Consider the following 22748-nt stretch of genomic DNA (forward strand, 5'->3'; position numbering starts at 1 on the left):
GAGGATCAACTTGTTTTAAATCATCCTCCCTGAAGGGAAGCATGCAGTGCTGCCCTGACATACAGCAGCACTGAGACTGGTCCTTGTGTAGGAAAGGTACAAAGCTGGGCACCCAAATCCTGTTGGAAATGACCTGGATATCGTGATCTCACAGACTGTGGCTTCATTGCAGAGCTGTGATGCCTGAGATAGGGCAGATATAGGGTCTGCATCTGATACAGGGGAAGGAAAACATCTGCAGTGGAGAAGCCGGGTGTGCTACCACATTTACTTGTCATTATGAAGTGCAGCAGAGCAGGTAAAACCATTAGATATTTGAAAATTAGTTAATGCTAGGATGCAATGATTTGGGCATTTGTAATGCTGCTTTAAATTGGATCAATATTTTCCAGTTCATTTTACTGTAGATTTTTAACTTTGCTAGTGCGCCTGGGATGCATGCTAGGAGCAGCGGGTAAGCCAGCAGACACAAGAAAGATTTCTGCTGGGATGTGACCAATTGTATCTCAGGAAGTGCGTTAGCTTCTGGAAACTCGCTAGGCTCCAGCTCTTTTATTCAAGAGAGCTTAATTGTCATCCAGGACAACTGGGACAACCTCTCAGGGGCTTGTGTTGACAGAACATTAACTAACACAGAAAGCTCTGGGATCCCATGGCATGATCCATCACTGAGTAAAGACAAGTTGCCTGTATCACATAGGATGAATTCATAGAGAAGCCAAATCATTAGCATAGAAAGGTCATCGGCTTGTCTGTCATTATCGTGTGAGGCAGATAGTCTATAATGTGGGCAGGAGTTCCCCACGGAGCAGCAATCAGCCCCTCACTACACTATTTCATTTCTCTCTTTAAAGCTGGTGAAGAGCTTTCTCATTGAAATCTGCAGCTGTAAACACCTAAGAGGAAATGTATAAATCTTGGCTACTTCTCTGTTCTTATGTGAGCAAGAACATCCTGATATAAAAGTTCCTTACATGTGTATTTCTGATATTATGGAGTCCACAAGACTAAAAGATATGAAACGGACTCTATATTGCTTGTAGTGGAATAAGATTTCAGTTTTATATAGCAGAAGTCTGCATCTGAAACAAAAACTGTCGTAATTTTTGTGTCATGTAGTTTAACTACGTGGCTGTAGATGTCCACCAAATGCCAACACTACTACTTCCCCCAGCTATATCTCCCAGAAGGTCAGGTAAATCTTCCCAAGCAAGCACTCGCTGGACAATTCTTATCTCATCAGCCAACCTGCTGAATCTGCAAACAACATCAAGAAAATGCCCCCAAAAAAAGCATATTTTGGAACTGGACAAAAGTCAATCATTTCACTCCATCAGCACTGAGCATATGGTTTATGTCCTTTCATTTCAAACTTGGGTATAATCCCACGTGGCACTTAAAAAGCCATGGTCTGTGAGTACTGTGTTATTGTCAGGGTGCCCCGTAGGTGAGAGCAGCACAGCAAGGGGAGCCCACGGTGCTTTGCAGGTTCTCCACTCTTTCCCATTATCTTTGTCCAATTTCATACCACTTCCAGAGCCCAGAAGATGAGCTGCTCTCTGCCATCTCCACCACCCACTTTTGCCAGCACCCGATTTCTGGGCCAGAACACCTATGCCCTCTCCTACTTCAAGCCCTTGGCTGCCTCTCCACAGCCAGGCGCAGAAATTCAGTAGTATTTTGTACCTGGACAAACAAGTCATAGAGTGTCCTTGAAGCACTGTCTTGGGCAGCTCTCCTTGCTCTGAGCACCAGCTCACTGCTGCTTGGGCTTTCACCCGAACCAGAGCGATCACGCACGAATAAAGCCGCATATTTCAGCTGGTCTAAAAGGTCAGGTTGAAAACTTGACCCTAACCATCACTGACGCATGGCTATAGTGGTAGTATTTCACAGACTTTATGGGAAGACCTTGGAGGCTTTATAGTGCATGCTGTCAGAGGCAAACTGTCCTGCCTGCCTTTGTGATAACCTTGCCAGCAAACAGATCTATAGCACCTCATATTATTTCATTTCAGAGGTGACCATTCAGAAAAGAGGCCCTGAAAATCCATAACAATTGAAATATAGTAGAACCTGAACGAAGGTCTTGCCAGCTTGAGAGATGACCTGCCATGTTCAAAATTAACCTCACCCCAGGTGTGTGCTGCTCGGGTTACAAGTGTTGCTCCGAACCATTGAGATTTGGAGTTTAAAAGAAAGAGGAAAATGTTCGCAAGATACAACTAACAGCAGGGTAGCCTGGACAGGAACAAGGCTTATGCATGAACAGCACACTGGCTGGCAGGATGGGTGAGCGAAGTCAGACAGATGGGTTGGACTGGAGGATAAGAAGGGCAGAAGGAAGAGATACGATCATTTGACTTATCCCCATGACTAAAACAAGTCTGGTGAATATCACTCTGAAATTCCTCCGGTGAGATCATACATATTTCTATGAGGTCAGTTCAGCTCTGAGAAGAGTCAGGACAAAATCCCTGCCCCACTGCAATAATTGGGAAAATTCCTATTGATCCCAATAGAGTCAAATTTCCAAGATGATTTGGGAAGAATGAAAAAAATCCGTGGCTTTTTTTTTGTGTGTTATAAGCATAACTGCATCCCTGTTCCTGCCCAGTGAGCAAGGGCTGGTTGGGTGTGCAAGCTCCACTAAATGCTATCTGCGTTTTATGCACAGGAAAGGTGACCCATTGTTTTGCCTATTAATAGATCTTCTACCTGGAAATGTTTCCATAAGCCAGCTAAAAAGTTAGCGAGCTTTGTCTGGTTGGAGTTGCACCAGTTGACCTCAGAGTGTTATTATCAAAGGGTTTTGCAAACCTACTGCAGAACAGCTGTGTGATGTGCTTATACCACTTTCGTCCTAATTGACAATGACTACAAACAGGCTTAGCCTAAGCCGAAATAAGCACGGGGGGAAGCCACGCACAAGACTGTGTGCAACAGAGCTGATCCCAGCTGTACTCCAGTCGGGTTCCTGTGGGTGCTGTGGGTAAAAGGCAGAGGTTGTGCGAAATGCACAAAGCCAACATGGAAGGATCCTGGACAGGCTGTGAGTAATCAGCTGGAGATACCCACTTTTAAAGGCTATGAGGAAAATTGGCTTGCTTGGTGTATGAGCTGTCTTCAAAAGACAGAGCCAATGCTACTTGAAACTTTTTTTTTTTTTTTTTAAATGCAAGTTCATCAAAATAGAAATTTTCTAGAGGAATGTGTCCACTTCAACAACAGCTGAATCTGAAAACGCGCTGAAAGAAAAAGCTCAGTGGCAACAAACCCTTCCAGCTTGACACTGTTGTACCAGAGTAGGCTGAGTTAGCTTATAAATTATTTTTTGGCTTCCCAACCACAGCCTGCCTTTTTATCATTGGAGGCAATGTGCAGCAGTCCAGTCCCCTTGAAACAGAAGCTCTGATAGACATAATCCCCTTTCTAATTCACTTTGGCAGAAAGATTTGGAAGTGTTCTACCTAGAGCCTAAGTCTGGGATAATATTTTTCACTTCAAACGTTTGGATGCAAAACCTCAATTCCTGCACTCTCTGGGCAACCCAACTGGCCCAATCCTGCACCGACCCAGCAGACGGATACAGCTGGTGCTGTGCTTTGCCGAAGCCACCACAGGTCCGGCCACTTGCACCAGGCACCCGCCGTGCTGATGGCTCTGTGACACCGACAGCAGCAGGGACGAAGTGCCTGAAGTACTTCCAGTACCACCAAATACTGGAAAATATGATGGAGAGCTGGCTTGAATTTTTTTTTCCTGTTTCTTCTATTTTAACAAAGGGGTGTGTGGGGGGGGAAGAAACCTAAGTAATGGATTTTTTTTCTGCTTCATTTTACTCCCACCTTCTCTGCCCCCTGTAATCTGATTTTTTACACCTCATTTATGTGTTTTTATTCAGCTCATCTTTGTGTTTTCTTTTTTTTCACACCTTTGGATCAGCTCTCTCCCCATGTCTGGCACCTGTGATTATATCCTTCAGCTTCACAATGCAGACTTGCAGAGCAGCATTTAATAACAGGGAGGCTTTGACTGACTGGAGCTTTGATAATGGTGGTGGGAAAGGCACAATCACTGCCTTTTCAACAGTATACTTTGCGCAGAAAGCCTTCGACAGTGTCACAATCTGATAAAAAATCCCAGATTCCACCCATAATTATACCTTCTCTCCTTTACCTATCCACCTTCTTTTCAAAACTAAGCTATTGTGGGTGACACCAGCCTCCTGGGAGGTGGGGGTGGTGGGACACAACCCCAGAGAGAGGCAGCGAGGGGACAAAACTTCCATTCACTGTGGTTTTTCCTTGGCCTCTCTGTCTGCCCCCGCTCACACGTGCCTTGGCTTTTTCCAGTGGTCACCTCGTGCTTTGCCATGGGCAGGCCAGCTCTGCCTGTGAGATGATGAGGTTTTAGGGTGAAAAATATGATCCAAGTGGTGGCTTTGATGGTAAGTTAGTGGAAAAGGAAACTCCAAGGAAGCCTGGAGGGTTTCTAATAAATCAGAAGTGACTTGCCACATGGAGCTCAGGCACGTGTCTCTAGGGCAGCTTCGCAGCTGTGGCTGAACCTTAGGCTAGTCCTATACCTCCACACGGCCTTAAACTGCCCCAAACAGTTCATAAATAGGTAACACGGCCCAAAGCTCTACAGAGACATCAGTGCCCACCCCTGGGAGCCAGAGGCTGAAGAGCATCAGATGCCTCCAGCACTCCCACTGCTTTTGGAAACATCTGAAGACGTGAGGACAGGGCCAGGAGTGTGCCCCCAGTCCTCACTCCTCAGAAACTCATCCAAACATTGTGAAAACGGGAGTTGAGATCCAACCCCCAATGAGTCGCCTGATCTAATCTAAACCAGCTCTAAGTCTGGATGCTGATGGTTCAGGACGCTGAGGGTTTGAAACGCTGTCAGCTCTGCATTTCTCTGCTCAGTCCCTGCGCCTTGACTCACTGAATTTCCAGTAAGCTGGGACACCGCATCCATCAGTGCTGGCAAAGGGCCAGTGTTGTGAAATGGTTTTTAAGATGCGTCCTTGGGAAGAGATTCAAGTCCCAGCTGGCCTGGCCCGCATGGACAGGGCACACCTTATTTCAGATGGCTGGTGAAGCAGGGAACTGAGCAAATGCCCAGGAAGGTTTTAGTGATGGGGTTACCAGCAAAAACTCCTGCCTAAATAACTTATTAAAAAAAAAATACAACTCACTGTTGTGATGGTCCCTGCTGCCTTCTGGCAGGAAGAATGGCTCCTGCGCCCTGGGGTGTGATCAATACAGCACTAACAAGCCTGGGCAGGTTCACTATCGATAAGGGGAGCATGCCCAGGGCTTGCAGTGCTTCTGGCAGTGCCACAGTACAAAATCCCAACTTGTACAACAGCACAGCACAGAGCATCACCCAGCAGCATGACCAACAGGTCTACGGTGGTTATCAGCACCACGGCTGCTCCTACGTGACACAGGAGCAAGCAAGCAAGACAAGCTGGCACGGTGCAGCACCCCACAGTATTTGCCCTGGTTTATGGCCAGACTGACAGCCCTATGGCAAATATCAGCATCTGTAGCTGGGCTAGGGGAACCACCGAGGGAAAACAATAAGCATTTTTTTCTGCTGCTGCATTCTTTTAGACTGAATGAAGCATTTTCTTTTTTTTTCGAGTTCATTTTGAAACAATGCATCAAAAAGAGACCCCCAACTATCATTGCAAACAGAATCCATCTGGGCTACATGTACACTTGAGATCTTACTTTATAAAGTAACCTTTTTAAAATAGATTTGAGTATTTGCCGTATTATAGCTAAGGTCATACAAATTCTTTTTGGGTAAAGGATGGATTTGCCAAAAAAAAAAAAAAAATCAAGTTGTGCAATACAGAAATCTAAAATGTGCCAATATCAACATGGGCATTACAATAAATACTGTTGTTCAGTTCAAATGACTCTAGGCACAATGTTTCTACTTGATCATCTTTTACATTTACCGAAATTTAACTTTGAGCTATAGCTGTTCCCCTCTATTCCTCAAACACTTTATTTCATTGAATAAGACATTTCCAGTAAACCTGTAACTACTTGTTGTCATTTAATCAGGAAAAGAAAGTGGGGGAGGTTACCCAAACCACTACACTTTGCTTAGCCAGCAAGTCCAGAAGAAATCTGTATTTCACAGTTTTAACAGGAGCTCTTACTTTAAATAATAAAGCTAAAAAGGAAATACGTGCTCTTAAATTGCAAGTAGCCTAAGCAGCAGAGTATCGGAGCAGTGAAACAGAAATACAGCGATCTCATTTCTCTCTATATAGGGATGGGACTGACCTGCAGTGTGGCTGCCCCGCTCGCGGCCCTAAATTAGCAATCACCCAGCGCAGCCACGAAGAAGGACGGGGAAGTCAGGAAGCCAGACAGACGCTCATTGCGCAAAGACAAGAGTACGGAACAGCTCCACGGTAATCACCATCTTTGTTATCCTATTGTGCTATTCATTTTGGGGGAATCATCTTTTTACACTTTATTACACAGTGCTCTGTCTTTCCCCATTAAAATCAATGGCAGACATAGGAGGCAGCCTGTTTTGTTATGGTCTTCCAGGCAGCTCAGACACTTCTGGGAATCAGGAACAGAAGAATAATGCGTTTCAATAAGCAGCTTATCGACCAAGTAGGAGTTAAGTGAACCTGTGGTGTACTTCTGTAGTTTCTCTCCTCTCACATGATTATTGCACTTTACTCGTGCTTTGCTTTTGTTCCTTTGGCAATCGATACCTTGCACCGACCTGCCCGGCCTGCCGCCCAGCACCAGGGGTGATGGAGGGGAGCAGACAGAGGGTCTGCTCCTGTCTGTCCCACCAGCCCCCTCCTCGCTGACATCTCATGAGCTCTGGCTGCTGCCAGAGTCACCCACCTCGAGTGCCAGATCGCCTGGTGCCCGACCAAAGCTCAGCTCACGGCCCCACTCTTTGGAGAGGCACAGGGAAGCAGGGGCAGCTGCGTGAGCTTCAGGTCAAGTATTTCCCCTGAGAAATGCAGGAGCAGTTGTCAGTGCTTCCTCCTAACCATTATGGAAGATTAAAATAGAGGCACTGTAAAGAAAACTGCAGGACAAAAAGCATAGAGACAAAAAGCATAGTCGGGGTACTAGCAGTCAGGCAGTTTTTTCCAAGCTTGAAAAGGAGAAGCCCAGCAAGGAGCAGCACGCAAGTCATGGTAGAGTCAGACCTAGGACATGATGGACCTTGTATTTTCCATTTGGCAATGGACAGATCATCTTTCAGACCTTCACCAGGACACCAGTGTCACAAACTGTGCCTGATGGAGTGCTCCCAGGTGGTGAACCCAAGGGCAGGTCTCTGCTGCATGCAGAGCTCTGACCACGTTGCCCTGAGTCACGCTCCTTCCCACAGGCGTCCTGAAGCAGAGTAAGGAGAAATTCATCGCATTTGTGCTCCACTTCAATGGGAGAGACCTGCAGGCTTGGGCACCCAGACACAAGGCCGTGGGACCTGCTGGTTGTTAAGCACCCCCTGCAGGTAACAGGTACCAGATATCCCACATATCACAGATATTGCCTCTTTCTCAGAGGTTTCTCTCTTTAATGCAATTATCTGATGCATTTTTCAACAGTTGTGAATAGTACATGGCGTTCACAAAGACAGTAAGTATCCACAGATTAGAGCCTATACCCTGCAGCTTCTCCATATTTTGCAAAATAGCATTAAAATAATATTTGAGCTGAGGCCAGGGATCATTTTCATTGACCAAGAGAGCTAGAGGTGAAACCACACCACGGGTTTCTCCTCTGCACAAAAGCTGCTCCTGTGCATATGGTGTGCATAACATCTGCTGTGCAGGGCACCTGCCGTGGTGCAGGAACGGGCGTGTGGGAAGATTTTAATTACTCACCATGGCAACCTACATTAACAGCTATCATCCCCCATAATAAGCTGGATTGGTCCTTCTCCCACAGCCACAGGAACACCTGCATGAAGGACATTGCACTGTAGATGTGCTCTTGGGCACCCAAGGACCTGCGCCACACAAACCTGCCCCATCCATGATGGAGCTTTGGTCTGACCGTCCTGGCTGGGTCCAGGGGCATCCTACTACATCCATCCCAACCCCACAGTGCTTCCCATACAATTGCACCTCCAGCTGCTGAAATGTCCTCGTCTTGCTGTAAGGTGAACAAACCTGTAGGGATTTCAGGACAGATTATCCTGAACTCATTGATCTTACCCCATTGATCTGAAGTTTGGAATAATTTGGAGCAAAACCTCTTCCATCAGTGTCAGGGAGTCAATGGAACAAAACATCAGCTCCCTCCTTGAGCAGACCCCTCTCAGCCATGGGCCTGCACCTCTCCCTCCTGCTACACCCCAGAGCTCTGCACAGGCACCGTGTGAGCCCCTGCATGCTGCGCTGTGGGAGAAGATAGCAGCCATCCTGCTTCCCTGAGGGAAACTACAGACCTGAGGAAGCCCTGGGACAAAATGGAAAAAAAAAAAAAAAAAAAAAAAAAAAAAAGGAAAACAGAAAAAAAGTTACCAGTCTCCTTGGCTGACCCTGCAGAGATGGATGAGGAAAATTTAGTATAGAGCAGTGAGAAACTACTAAAACAAAAACAAAAAATCACAGAGGAGACAGAGATGCATCATGCAATCATAGCTTTGACATTTTTGCTTCTCTTTCATCTGTGTCTTTGTCTGTAGAGGAGATACAAACTTCACTGGGATCTTTGGACCTGAATCCACTGCCAGAGCCACTCCAGCCACTTTTGGTTCTCAAGTTCCACTTCATGACACAAAGCACACCAAAGTTCCCCCCCCCCCCCCCAGATCTTTGCCAGCTCCAAGGACACCTGGGGAGCTGTGAGCACTGCAGCACCTCCTGACAGCTCTCCGTAACACAACACTTGCTTGGCCAAGGTCAACAGCAGTACAAGTTTTCCATGCCTCTAGCATCTGTATTTCATATCCCTGAACTCAAGTCCATCCTGGTTTCTTTTACCCAATGTTACAGATGGCTGCAGAGCTAGGTGGATGCTAGGAACAGCTGGAGCTACAGCAGCACCAAGGACGGTTACCCATCTGCACCCTGAGTTGGACTTTTCCAGCTGTGTCATCGCAGTGGTATCTGCACTTCATCTCCCATCCTCAACTTTTATTTTTTGGAGACTCCCATGAATAGATGACAGCATGGGTGACAACACTGGCTGTGGAGCCCAGCATCTCCTGCAGACACCACCACGGAGGTGAAGAATGACCCCCCTGTCTCACTACTCACTCCTGTGTGCTTGGATTTTCAACGCACTCCTCCCTAAGCTCATGCCACCAGCACACAACTGAACCTCTTCCTCTGCAGAAGCTCTGGCAAAGGATGACATTAATTATATTGGAGGCACATGTCTGATAAATAAACTACCGTGGAAAAATGATGTGACACTGCAAATGCAGCAGCCTCTGCCTCACCTTGCAGGCTCACAGGAGCACAGTGCAGGTTTCAGTGCTGTGGGAGGACCGAGGAGGGGAGGCAGTGCCTTTCCCCTGCTCATGCCGAGTGGTTTCTCATGCTCACCCCAGACAGCTTCCTCTTATTTTTTTATTTAAACTGCCTAAGTGACAAATCCACCAACTCCAGCAAAGCAAAATAGCCCTTGGCCAGGTAAGGAGCTGGTTCTGACTGCCTCTGCAATAACACTTTGTGCATGTCTAGCTCTTTTCGTGTGGAGATTTCAATCAATCATGCCCAGTACAACCCTGTGAGATGGGCTAATATTCCTATTTTACGACAGAGAAAATAGAAGCACAGAGGCTCAAGTAAGCTATTTAACAACACACATTTAGAGGCATGATGTGCTCTACAGATCCAGAGCTTAAGGATTGGTAGTAACTGCGTGAAAACAAAATTCACCCAGCCCAGCTTCTTAAGAAGTTGAGATAACTCCTCCCCTCCCACATACCCTCAGAAATGATGAAGAGAGGAAAAAATGTCATTTAAGCAGAATGACAAGCTCATTTCATCAGACTCACCATTAGGAGCCTGGAAGTCAGACCAGCCCCCAGCCCCCCCCCCTTTGTCAGGCAGTGATAGCCTCTTCTCAAACTGAGTGCCTTTGGCAAGGTCACCTGTGTGTTTGGTTTTGTCTGTAAGGAGCAGAAAGAGGAGGTAGGCAGGAAGGGAGCTCACATGGAGAGGGGCATTCCCACCTTGAAAGAGATTTTGCCCAGCAGCCAGCCTCTAAAGCTTTCCCTTTCCCCACATATCACTCCTTTCCATTCCTTCACAGGCACACACAAGACTCGTCTTGACTTGGGTCAGGCAATGCTGGATACAAGCAAGCTCCATATAAAACAAATAAGAGCTGTCCTAAAGTGCTTCCAGTCAATACAGAGGACAGATATGAGGCTGAAGCAGCTCTTGCATTGAGGGGAGGAAGGAGGAAAAGAGAACAACATTATATTGTTCATATATATATGTATTAATTAGAAGTTCAAATACAACCTTGAAATTTTGTAATGAACATTTTAGCAGAGGGCATCCACATGGAACCAAGCCTAAAACACCCTGAAAGACCTGCTTCATAAGAGAGGGCAATAAAACTTCTGTAGGAAAAAACACAGCATCTGTTACAGGTAGACTCTCATCCTACTTTTGACCCCCTACTGGTGCATTTTTGCGTGTTTTGTCCAGAGTTGCTGGAGATGTATAATCAGAACAAAACCCCAGGGCTCTGCTGGCAGGGCAGGCTGAGCACTCACCCCAGCAGGCAAAGCCTTTTTCTCATGGGCCAAGGACTTTTTTCCCTTTCCACAGGCACTTGAGCCAAATTCCAGCAGGTAATGCTGTACTGCACCGGGAACTGCCTAGCTAAAGGCTGAGCACCAGCTATATTTAAAGGGGGGGAGGAACCAAACCCTCCAGCAACCAATTTTTTGCTGATTTTAGATTGCCTTACACAGGAATGGGGAATTACACATTGTGCTTCAGCCTGTTGCAAATTAGAAGACCCAGGTTATAAACCTCTGAAAGATTACAAGAGAAGCAGCAACTGCTCATTACTTCCAGATTGTGATAGGGCCACGCTCCCAGCTACTTCTTTACAGCTCTGGGGTGGGCAGGGGTGCTTTAGCACAAACAAGATGCAATCATAATTATTTTGGTTTGGCTCATTGTTAACAATATGATATTTGGCACTTGAACAAAAAACCCTACAGCGTTCAGCTCAGCCCCTGGGCAGCGACCCACTGCTCTCCTGGCATCGCAGGGACAGCCACACCACTCAGTACCTGCAAAAAATGTATTTGGTGTACCATTTAAAGCCATAGAAACCCTGCTACAAACTACTGGTGCTGGGACACGGGCAAGCAGCAACGTGGCACTCACTTCATTTCTACAGATAATTTTTATTTCTCCTCTTTTTCTTTTATTTCCCTGCAGAAGGGACAACGCAGCAGCTGGGTAAGTGCAGAATAAGAGGAAGAGCAGACTCTTTGGCAATTGCCTGCTTCAATGTAGGTTGATTTAATGATAAGACACCGTTTGAAGTTAATTGTAACTGCAGGGAATGACAAGAAAGCTGAAAACCCACTGCCAGGAGAGACACTGGGCTGAACTGCAGCATGAATCCAGAGAACAGAGAATACATATCACGATACAAGTCCAAAAAAGCACGATACTACTCCCAAAAAGCATGCAGAGTTAGAGCTAAAATTGTTCTCCATCATCTTAGGTACAGGGCAGAGCACAGCTGGAGGAATTTGGTGAAGTTAAGGCTCAAAATGCAGGAAGTGCTGAACAGGCTCGGCACAGGCTGGTGCTGAATCCCTTCCTCCTGGTTCTGCTGCAGCACCACTGGGAGTCCGAAGTCGGGGCCTTAGAGAGGGTGGGGAAAGGGGGATGGTGGGTTTTGGTGTTATCATAATAATGGGATAGCTAGGGAGAGCTGAGTGCTGTGCCACTGACCACGAAGATACTCCCAGATTAAAATTAATGGAACGGATTTTTCACTGAATGACAGGAGAGCAAGCAGCAGGCTGCTCTGCTGGCACCCACCTAGATGGGGCAGGAGGTGGGAACACAGCCCAGAACAGGGGGACCTTCAGCACACCAGGAGGGTCAATGCTGACTTTACGAAAGGCAGAGGGGTGAGGAATTAATTTTTCCTGCAAATCCCAGCACAGCCCCGTGGCTGCCACCAGGCTGCCCCCAGGGATGTGTCAGCACATCACAGCCGTGCTGGGGAAGCCGAGCCCCCAGGGCCCACCACGCAGGGCTGGGGGATGGCCTCGGCCAGGCTCATTGGGACAGGGCACAGCCCCAGGCCTCTGGCTTTGGGAGGAATTCATTGTTTAACTCTTGCCCTCTCAGCCAGAGCTCCAAAGGTCAAACACAAGTTCATTCCTTGGAAAAAAAAATAAATAAATAAAACTCCCTAAAGGGATGGGAGCAAAAAAAATGTGGAAGGCTTGGCACACTTCCCCCCACCTCACCAGCATGAAGGCAGTAGGCACCTGAGCAACATCTGACAACAGGAATTGCAAGGAGCACACCTGGCAAGCACTGGATCCATCCACAGCACAGGAGCACCAATGTAGCAGGGGCTGGCCTGGGTCTCCCACAGGCACCCACACCACAGAGACACCTAACGCCCCCCAAAGACTGGGCAGACTCATGGGCTCTGCATCAGGCCCTCCAAGCCATTAATAAACCAGCACCCTACAAACCAGGCACTTCAGTTTCTTTTAAGAAAGTTTCTTTTTTCTTTTAGCACTAAATTTAACAGCCTCCCTCCACCCCACCCCACTTTGCGTCCCCTAAACGAGGCCATCTGAAACCAGGAAACCTCCAGCCCCAGCCAGCACTGCCACTGCTCACCGCAGGATGCTCTGAATTACAACAAGGCTCCCAGCAATAAATCACAGAGTTGTCTCTGCTGGAAAGTGGAAGGTATGGGGAGGGGGGAAGAGAAAGAAGGGGGAAAAAAAAGAAAAAAAAAAAAAAAAAGAGAGAAGCTTATCTAAATCTATTTACACGGAATGATTATTCAATTAATTTTTTCATTACACTTGCCAAAAAGAATTGCCCGTGTCTTTAATGCTGTGTGCGAGGTTTCATTAATAATTAATAGCAGCAGCTCGCTCTCCTGGTTAGCAAGCAGCAGCTTTTGTCTCTGGAGGTCGCACCCCAGTGTGTGCCGTGGGGACAGAGCCCTCGGCCAGCCGGGGCCATGGGGACCCCACAACCGCTCGGGTACGTCTGGGAACCCACAGGTCCTGGCAGCGAGGCTTCACCGGCCTGGGGCTGCAGGACCCAGCAAACCCCCGTCCCTGCCAGCCCCATCTCCTCCCTGGCATTTGTCCCTCTGCTCCTCCTGCCCAGCTTCAAGAGCCCAGTCCTGCCCCCTCAGCTTTTTCATCCCCTATGTTTCTCCCACCAGCCCTGCACCCTTTTTTTGTCCTGCCAAATTTGCCCATTCCCAATGCACTGCTGGGCCCTGGGTGTCACCAGCTCCACCACCTCAGCCCTCCGCACCTGCATGCTCTGACCCTGCCCCACTCACACCAAACAGGGATGGAGACCCTCCTAAAACACCACCAGCTGGGATGGGAGAAGGTTTGTAGTACCCTTGTGCCACGACCATCCTGGGCTTTAGCTGGAGGACACAAGAGGAGAGACGTTTGGGTGAGGAGACACCCTTGTGATCTCCGCCCAACATCCCCGGCAGTTTTCCATACTATGAACTGCTGCCAGAGCAGTGCAAAACTGGGAGTGCTGCCGGTGAATACAACAGTGAAACACAGCACAAACCCTCCACAGCCCCCTCCGTGGGGTCGGTCCTGTGATGCTGGACAGGATCTCCTGTGCATTCTCCTGTGCTGAGCTGGGAGAGGCTCACCCCTACAGTGGACACGGCCAGGCACGGCTGCACTGATGGGTGATGTTTATGGGACCCTGAGGTTTGTGTCCCACCGCGCTCGGGGGACAACCAAGCTAGCAGAGACCGCAGAGCACACAGCCAGAGGCAGAGAGAGCAGCGCAAACAGTGGTTATAAATCACCCAATCTCCTTCCCAAACATAACATTTGTAAGAGAGCCCTGGGTTCTTATAAATATTTAAGCCATATTTCAGCTGTTTATGTCTTACATCTGTCTTTATCAGTCTGTAATCATTTCTCTGCTCGCGTCCCACGCCGCTGCCTGCTAATTTCAGCTGGCTGCTCTGGGTGCAAATGTGTTTTCTCACCTCAGCTCGGACAGCCAACATTTGAATTCCTCTGACAACGCTGGTCCTCTCCAAGCCAGAGATACTTTGCATGAAGAAGCTACAAGGGTGGGAAGAGGCCTCTTGAGCTTTAAATGATAACCAAATCTACAAGAACTTACATGACACTGTTCTCTAGGAACAGGGATCCTAACGAGTCTGCCTGTGCATGCCTGCACTCACTGTTTCTCCTTCCCTTTAGTGCAGCAGGAGCTATGGGGTGTAATTATCCTTTTTTTATTATTATTATTTTTTTCTAAAAGGTGTGTGCTGCTTTGTACGACACAGGGGAAAGGTAGAAGGGCAAAGTTTATCCCCAAAAGTCAGCTGGTTTGGATTATGGCCATAGACTACCAATTTTTTTTCCCCAACATATTTTTGAGTAACAAGGGAAACAAAGGGGAGATTGTTCTTGAGAACCTCTTGGGAAAAAAAAAAAAAAAAAAAGAAAAGAAAAAAAGAAAAAAGCATGTGCTTTTCAAACAGCCATCGAGTGGTTAAAACCACAAGAATTTGGCAATTCCAAATATCCTGCTCCACTGAGAGAAGACAAAGGGCAGGGATATCAGGCAGAACGGGAGCACCCCACTGACCTGGGGTGTCCCAGTGCCCCATCCCCTTCCTTTTACTGGTTCTATTATAAAACCCCTCCAGGACAGTAGGAAACCAGCCCAGCATCCCTTTGAGACCAAGACCTGCGTGTCTGGAGGCACCACTGGGCTGTTTGCTGCAAGCAGAGTGCAGGAGGTGCTGCAGCTCAGGAGTGGGGGCAGGAAATCTCATTCTCCTCTATTCCCCTCCTGCTAAGAGTCTCCTGATTATCCGTAATCTCCAAAAGCCTTGGGAGGAAGAGAGTGATGAAAGCATGAGCTTCTTCTGGAAATCTGCTTGTGCCACAGCTTGTGAGGTGATGAGTTCAGGTGCCCACACACTGTGCTACCTGCAAGGGTTCGGGCTCTGTCCTGAGCTATCTCAGCCCCACAGCCTCTGGGACCCCAGAACTGGTGCCAGCAAGTTGCCAGCCCAGCCTGCTGCTTGCACATCCCTACAAACAGTCCTGACAGAGCACACTCTCAGGCTGGGATTTAGAAAATCTGGGTTTGGATCCCAGCTCAACCATGCTTTTTTGTCCTGGTGTGACAGTGACTAAACCTCACTGTGTTTTACTTCGCCTTACACAAGCTGGAGTAAGGTTACAGCCTCTTTCCTCACCATTATTTTGACTTGTCTGCTTGCATTACAATCTTTTGGGAGAGGAGTCTGTACGTGCGTATCTACCAAATCTAATATAAGTGATCTAATCCTGGCAGATTTCTCTAGGTATTACTGTCATACAAATTCCAAGTGCCTGTGTCTATATAGACAGCTTAACCCGCTCTCAGATGCCAGTGAGTGACTTATCTCAGTGCCGTGCCTGTGCACCAAGGTCTCCAGCTTGCTCTGCCTGTGTATCACTGAGCCTGGAGACCCGAGTATGGCCCTGAGCCCTCCTCACTCATGTGGGCACGAGACATCGCTGGCATTCAAGTCCAGAGCAAGGCCCTCCCCAGCCACTCTGTGTCCACGAGAAACACCAGGACCAGCAAATTAATTTCTATAAGCAAGTTAGGTCAATCACCATTTCCCACTGATTTTATTCACTCCAGTAAATGACTCAGACAGGGCTTTCTTTCCTATGCTTTCCTGGTTCTCTTTCAATCCTCGGGACATGATTTCCTCACTTTCCTGCTTAATTAAGAGCAGAACTTAAATACTTCAAGTTATTGACTTGCATAATCTCCTCTCCAAGCACAAAGCCATCCCACCTGCACGTCAATCCTGGGGTGAACAGAGCCCCTCTAGTGCCAAGGAGTTTCCTAGAGAGGCTCTGGGGGACCAGAGCTGCTCTGCTAAGTTTTGTAGGGTTTCCCCCACATTTTCCCAGCAGAGTTAGCACTGGCAGACAGCACACACCATAGCCCTGTGGTCTGGGCTTACAGGTCTAGCCCAGAGCACCCCACAAGCCCCAGAAAACAAGAGCTGCAGCTGCTCCTGCATCATCCCAAGGCTGAGCACTTGCTCGCAGGGGCAGGGAAGGCGCTGGGAAGGGCTGCACAGTAAGCGGTGAGCAACCACAGACATGCAGCCGTGGCCATGCAAAGAGTTGCTTACATCCAGCTCCATTACAAAGCTCTGGCTGCACAACCCCTCCCTCCACCCCAGTCTCTCCAGTGGGATGGCACCCACCCCCTGCTCTTCATCGAGGTGGGGGGAAGAGGAAGAAAAAGAGAAGCCACAATAACCTACATGGCGACTGGGTCCTTCCTTGTTTCCTGCATAGCTCCAGCACAACAGCATCCTTGTCAGGAGGTAAAGAGGAAACGCTGGGGATTATGGACACAGCTTTGATTTTATTTTAAAGGGTTTAATATTTGGAGCCATATTGATTTGATTTATCTCAGTGTGCCAGCGTACCGCCGGTAACCAGGCAACACCGATCCTCTCTGTATTCCGGGAGGCTCCCGGGATTTTGCCTATGAACGATATTACTTTGTGTATACGACGCTAAATGGACCATAGGCACCGTTTGTAAGTGGAGAGTATTTGAGTACCGTGGGGTTTGGTTCTCCTCGCTGGGGCCGCACTCCCTGTCCCATGGCCACAGCGAGCAGGGCACAAGCCCCATAGCAGGGAGCAGGGGGCACAGCCCGGTCCTGCCCTGTGCAGATGCACACAGAGGAAACAACACAGCTGGTGCGGTGCCACCACATCCTCCTTTTTGGCCTAACTGAAGAGAAAGACCCTGCTTTAGGTTAGATTTACTTCTGCAGGATTCAGAGTGGCAGGAAGATTAGATTTAGATTTAGGTTAGATTTACTTCTGCAGGATTCAGAGTGGAAGGAAGCTCAACAGGCAGAGCAGCACTTCTCCCGCTGAGCATCCCGATGGAGATGTCCCACCTCATTTCCCACCCCTGCCCGGTGCTTTGGCATCTCAGCCTCCCCTCCCACAGGCCCCAGCTGTGTCTTTAAGCTGAGGGCATCTGCGTGGCCAGAGTCAGCAGGCAGGAGAGGCACTGTCAGCTCGCGCTGTATGGTTCAGTGGTTTGGCGTTAATGATGTTTGTTTTGGAGCCTGCCTGCTGGTCTGACCCATTTAGGATCCTTGCTGTACTGCAGGCTTGCCTTTCTATTGTGCTGAGAGGCAGAAGGGGTCTTGAAAATGAAGTCAGAGCCCACCGTGTCCGATGCTGCCAAACAGCATCCCCGTAAGCCAGGCTGCTGCTGGAGGTCTTTAGCACTGACCTGAGCATCCATCATTTCACAAGGGGGAGAAAGACAGCAGGTGGCATCTCCGCCTCGGGACGGTGCTGCCCTCACCACACCAGCCCTCATCCAGCAAGGCCCAGAGCTGCTGTGCAGCAGAGACACCACCTTGTCCTCGGGAAGGCTTCTGGAGGAACACAGGAGCCCTCTGGCCCTCGACAGTACCTTGCCCTGCACACCCAGCAGCGAGGAATTTGCCACAGGACTTCTTGGCAGAGCTGCAAGTGGTACATCACTGACCCCACACGAGCCCACATCGGATGCTTTGGTTGTCCTGATTTTGCTTCAGGTGCCTCCTGCCACGGGCCATTCACTCTGCACATCACCAGAGCTAGATCTGCCTTTACCAGCATGACAGCTCTTACAGAGCACTCTGGAGACCTATTGGGAATCATATTCACCGTGAAAGTGTTATTTTTATTTTATTTTTTTCACCAGGGCCCCCAAGGGGACTTGGTGAGCCTTACTTTTTATCCTTTCCTCATTCCCAGATCCAGTGTGTATCTATCAGAGATGTACGTTGGGCTGAGACAGGAGCCTGCTCACACCATGGCCTTGGGTATTTGCACTGACAAATACTTCCAATTAAAAAGCACAATTATATGCCCATCAAAAGGACAAACAGCGCTAACAAAAGTGCTATAGAGTGATCCTGTGGTTCTGGCATGTACAAATTGGTCATTATTTTAACTTAGCTGAAACAAGAACTGTGCAGATTATGGGGCTGGGCTTTTTTTTCCTCACTTGAAATCCGAAACCAGGCAAAATGCACATCAGCTTTGCCAAAGAGCTTCCCTGAGGTTTGCAGATTTCCCAGCAAGTCTGGACTGAGTTAGAGAAACTCAAGATGACGGGGAAAACACTCCACCTCAGAGGGGGGATCCAGAGCAGCAACTTTCTCCAGCGCTGAATGCAAGCCCCTTGCCGTGGCCTCCGCAGCTCAGCTCCCCTGGGAAGCCGAGAGCGGGGCATTTCTCCTCATCAGCCAAGGGCTGGGTTCTGCAGACACCTTTCTGTAGCATTAACACTGCTATACAACTTGTAACAGGAATGCCTACGGCCAGCAACCAGGCTTATGCATGGGCTTGCTGAGTTTGCTGCAGTTTTCCAGGACCCCTTTCCAGTGGTCCTTGCAGCAACCCACACACTTTGCTCAATTCCCATTGCCACAGGGCCTGCATGGTGAGTCCTCAGCTTTCTGTGGCCTCCCAGAAATGCCAGCAGGCAGCTGGGGAAAGGCATCTGTCACTGCAGCCTGACGGCAACCCGGACACCAGCCCACAGCAGCCTGTGCAGTGCTTTCAGGCCCAAGCAGCATTCTCAACTCCTGCTCAGCTGGTGTGGGAACCCGGGCACAGCCTCGTCCACCACCCCACCTACCTCCCACTTCATTTCTTAAGGGTTAGACAGGCACTGCTGTACTGCCCACACCTGCAGGCACAGAACCTCGATGTCACAACATGAACAGAAAACCCCACAACATCCCCTATCCTCTGTGCTTGTCCCTTCCCTTGTGCCTTTCCAACAAGTCACGGACAGCTGCTTACACACTGCACGGCAGCATGACAGAGGGGATGCTGAAGGGAAGTACAGATAAGCCCATTGATGGCCTCGGGGACTGCGTTTTCCCAATCACAGCATTGGGCAGCAGCAGCACAAACTTATCCACTCCACTGAATCGCCACCTCTCAGAGGGAAAATCCTATCATGCTTTCCAGGGCTGCTAATTGCTCAGCCTCTCCCACAACCACCCCCAACCACACGGCTAATGGGGAGGGCAGAGGCAGGTTTAGGTGAGGAGCCTCTACCTGCTGTTGAGACCAAAATGAGCTTCACAGAAGCAACGGAGCAGTGATTAACTGATAATACTTTTCAGCAGCGTGAGTTGGATTTGAACCAGCCATCTACCAGCAGAGCCTCCGACTCCCCGCGAGACGCAGAGATATTAAAAGACATCAGGAAGGAGTCGAGGCTCCGAGAATGGCCCTGGATTGGGGAAGAGAGCGCAAACCTGTCAAGCATCTCAAAACAAAACAAAATCTTCCGATGTCGTTTGGCTGCTTTTATCTGTGAATTGTGCTGGATCTGCAGGGGGAGAAAAATAAACCCTACAGGAACGCTTAGCATAGTGGAAAAAAATAATGTTAAATTAAGCTTACAAAAATGTTTCTCTTTCTGAAAATCTTGGCTGGCGATAAATGGCTTGTGCCAAGTTATAAATCAAACGTTGGGTTTCTTTTAACGCTCAGCATCCCCTGATTTATGATGCCATCACAACCTCTCGATTGATTTCTGACTCGGCAATCCATCTTCCTCTATAGGTAGCTGCCCATTATAACGCCTTTCCTGAGCAGCCAGCACGTTTAGCTTCCCAGAAGGGCCTTACAAAGGGGAGGCTTGAGCGGAAACCCCTTGCTGGGGGAGCTGGGAGGCTGAGGTGGCAGAGGGAAGAGGCACGGATGGTTGTTTATGAAGGAAGAGCACTACCCATTGAGCACACACAGGGACACAGGATGAGGCCCAGGCTCACTGGACATGGAGCCAGAGAGCTCTCAGGCACCACACATACTTTCGTTAAACAAATGGCCTCGAGGAGGGAGCAGCTCCTCTCCAAAGCCTCAGCTGCACAGGGACAGCCCCCACAGCCCAGCAGCACGGCCCAGGGGACGCCGAGGGACAGAGGCCTGGCTGGGGGCCACCAAGAACAAACTACTGAGGTGTTGGAAGGGCTGCAGCCTTCCCATCTTCTATCAGGAATAACTCACACAAGGAGATAGAAGGCAGACTGTCCTCATCAGACAGCAGGCACCACCAGGTTACAACCACATAATGATTTCTTTGGGAACTGACGGGTTGCTCTCTGCACACAAACAGCGATAAGGTCTGACAGAGCTGGCCCTATGGGTCAAATGGCAGCAGTCTGTGCTTTGGAGGCAAGGGCACTGTGAGGGCTGTGTGTCCATTTTGTGCTGTGTGGGGCCAGAAGCTCATGGCATAGGGTGAGGCCTCAGCTCGTCCCTCAGCCCTCCCATGCTGAGCTCCTGGGCTATCGCTCCTCCTGACCAGCACTGACCAGAGGCCTGCAGAGCACACCTACCACACTGGCTTCCTCTCAGAGCTGTCTTACAGAGCCTGCCTAAACACTTGATTTCTTTTCAGCATCAGTGTTTTCCTTGAAACATGGTTTTCTTACAAGAAGTAACCCCAGGACAGCCCTTCCTTTCTTGTTTCAGATGAATGGAGCCTCCATGCTTCAGCAGGGTTTGGCTCCCTGCAGCAGCCATCCCTCACAGGCAGGAACAAATTAAATCCTGCAAGCTAGAAGGAACACTCAAGCTTACAGAAACCTCTTGCCACACAGGAAAACCTTTTTCTCTGGAAGCATCCTACTCCTCAACAGGACCTGTCCCTGATGGTTCAATGATCCAAGGACATCAGAGCTTACCTGGACTCTCAGAACAAATGCTGGGACAGACTCCCACGTGATTCAGCAGCACCACTCTCCTGCCTGTTGACTGCCAGGCAGCTGGGAGATGTACAAGGACTCACTCCTGCACCCTCACCCAGCTGCAGAGGTCACCAGCCCATCTGCTCATGGGTCCAACCTCCTCAGCATCCCAGCCCTCTGCCCCATAGGGCACTCTCTAAGTCACTCTTGTCAAAACAAGCCAGACACCCAATATGTGGCTATTTATTCTGAGCTCTTTGCAACCAGAACAGGTGAGGGTGGGTTTCTGCCAGCAGCAGAGATGGCAGTGAGCAGCTGGGAGCAATCACCTCCAAACCCAGCACAGCTGGAGGCAGGAGGCTATTAAGGAAACCCAGGCACCTTGGAAGTGAGAGACAACAGGGAAAAGGATGTACTTCCATTCTGTAGGTAGCAAACATCAACTACTCAAAGTTTCTGCCCATGGGTTACATCCGTGCCCCAGGCACTAGTCCTCAGGGCGAATGTGGAAGGCACAGATGTGGGCTGGAGACCCCTGAAGTGCTGCAGTTTATCAGCTGAAGAGCCACGGCTGGATCAGCCCTGTTATATATCCCTATCTAAAGCACAGGGTCTCCTTCTATGTAAACATTTTCTTGGGGAATCCAGAAGCCAGCTGTCCACTCAGATGGTGCCTTTTTAACTTCCAAAGATGAATAGGGCTTTTTTATGTCACTATAAAACATTATTTATAGTGGAAAGGGCCTGTGAATGGCGCACGCTGTCACTTCAGTATGTAAATGATGCCAGCTCCATTCGCTACATCCCATCAATTATTTTCATACACTTTTCTTTGTCTTAATCTGTCAGAGGAAAAGTCACCTTGATGCCTTGAAATGGTTTTCTTCTACCATTGCCTTTGGTGTGAGACACTACTTGGAGGCCCAGCAGGAGTGAGAACTAGTCCTGGTGGTCCTTGGACCTCCACCAACACTTGTGATGAAAAACTGCCTCACATGAAAAACTGCATGCTACAGGGCTTCTTCAAGGCCATAGGCCCTAAAAAAAAGCCCTGATCGAACAGAAAGGGTAGAATGGCAGTGTTCATGTGAGTGTGGTAAGGAGCATTATGCCCTCAGCATCACCTGGTAGGATCTCTCTCAAACAGAAATTTGCCTTAGCTCACCTCATCCAAGGAAGTTGAGTGCTGCTGGCTCCCACCCTCATGCCTATTTTAATCCAGGCTCCGCTCTTGCTTTTCATTACTTCTCATAAACTGGGTTGGATTGCTCACTTGTTTTGGGTGTCTGTCTCCCATTCCCACTTGGCACCAGTGGATCACCTCCAGTTAGACCCTCAGCTGGTGTAAGCCAACTTTCTTGGGGTGGAATAGGCATATAGCAGTTATGGATCTGACCTTGTTACCTGTCCCTCAGAAAGCACTTCACAGAGGTTCAATAAAATCTTGCAGAGCTTTTGAAAGTGGAGAATTCCCATTACTCTCCCCTGCTGTTATGAGCAGGGCACATTTCCTCAGATGACACAGCCTCATTCACCACTTTCCCCTGGCCAGCACGATGTGCAGGCAGCAGCATCCGGGCTCCAGGTGCTCCGTCTCCCTTCTGATGCAGAGATTGGAAAAAAATATAAATAAAAAATAAAAAATAAATCAAACCCATAAATCACAAAGCTAGCAAATGAAAATAAATACACTTAACAATATTTCCATGCCGCTTTTTATTATTATTATTTATAATGGTAT

The 22748-nt window shown here is 48.7% G+C and overlaps 1 long non-coding RNA gene across 1 annotated transcript in view; it reads right to left on the reverse strand.

The window, feature by feature from the left end:
- The window catches only part of LOC311421285, a 34298-nt gene extending 13098 nt beyond the window's left edge, over nt 1-21200 (reverse strand). The window contains exon 1 of the long non-coding RNA XR_014684788.1: nt 21005-21200. This is a non-coding gene — a long non-coding RNA (uncharacterized lncRNA). The remainder of the gene's footprint in view (nt 1-21004) is intronic.
- Between the last annotated feature and the right edge of the window lie 1548 nt (nt 21201-22748).

The sequence above is a fragment of the Aythya ferina genome (assembly GCF_964211825.1).
Source record: "Aythya ferina genome assembly, chromosome: 19".
NCBI classification, from domain to species: domain Eukaryota; kingdom Metazoa; phylum Chordata; class Aves; order Anseriformes; family Anatidae; genus Aythya; species Aythya ferina.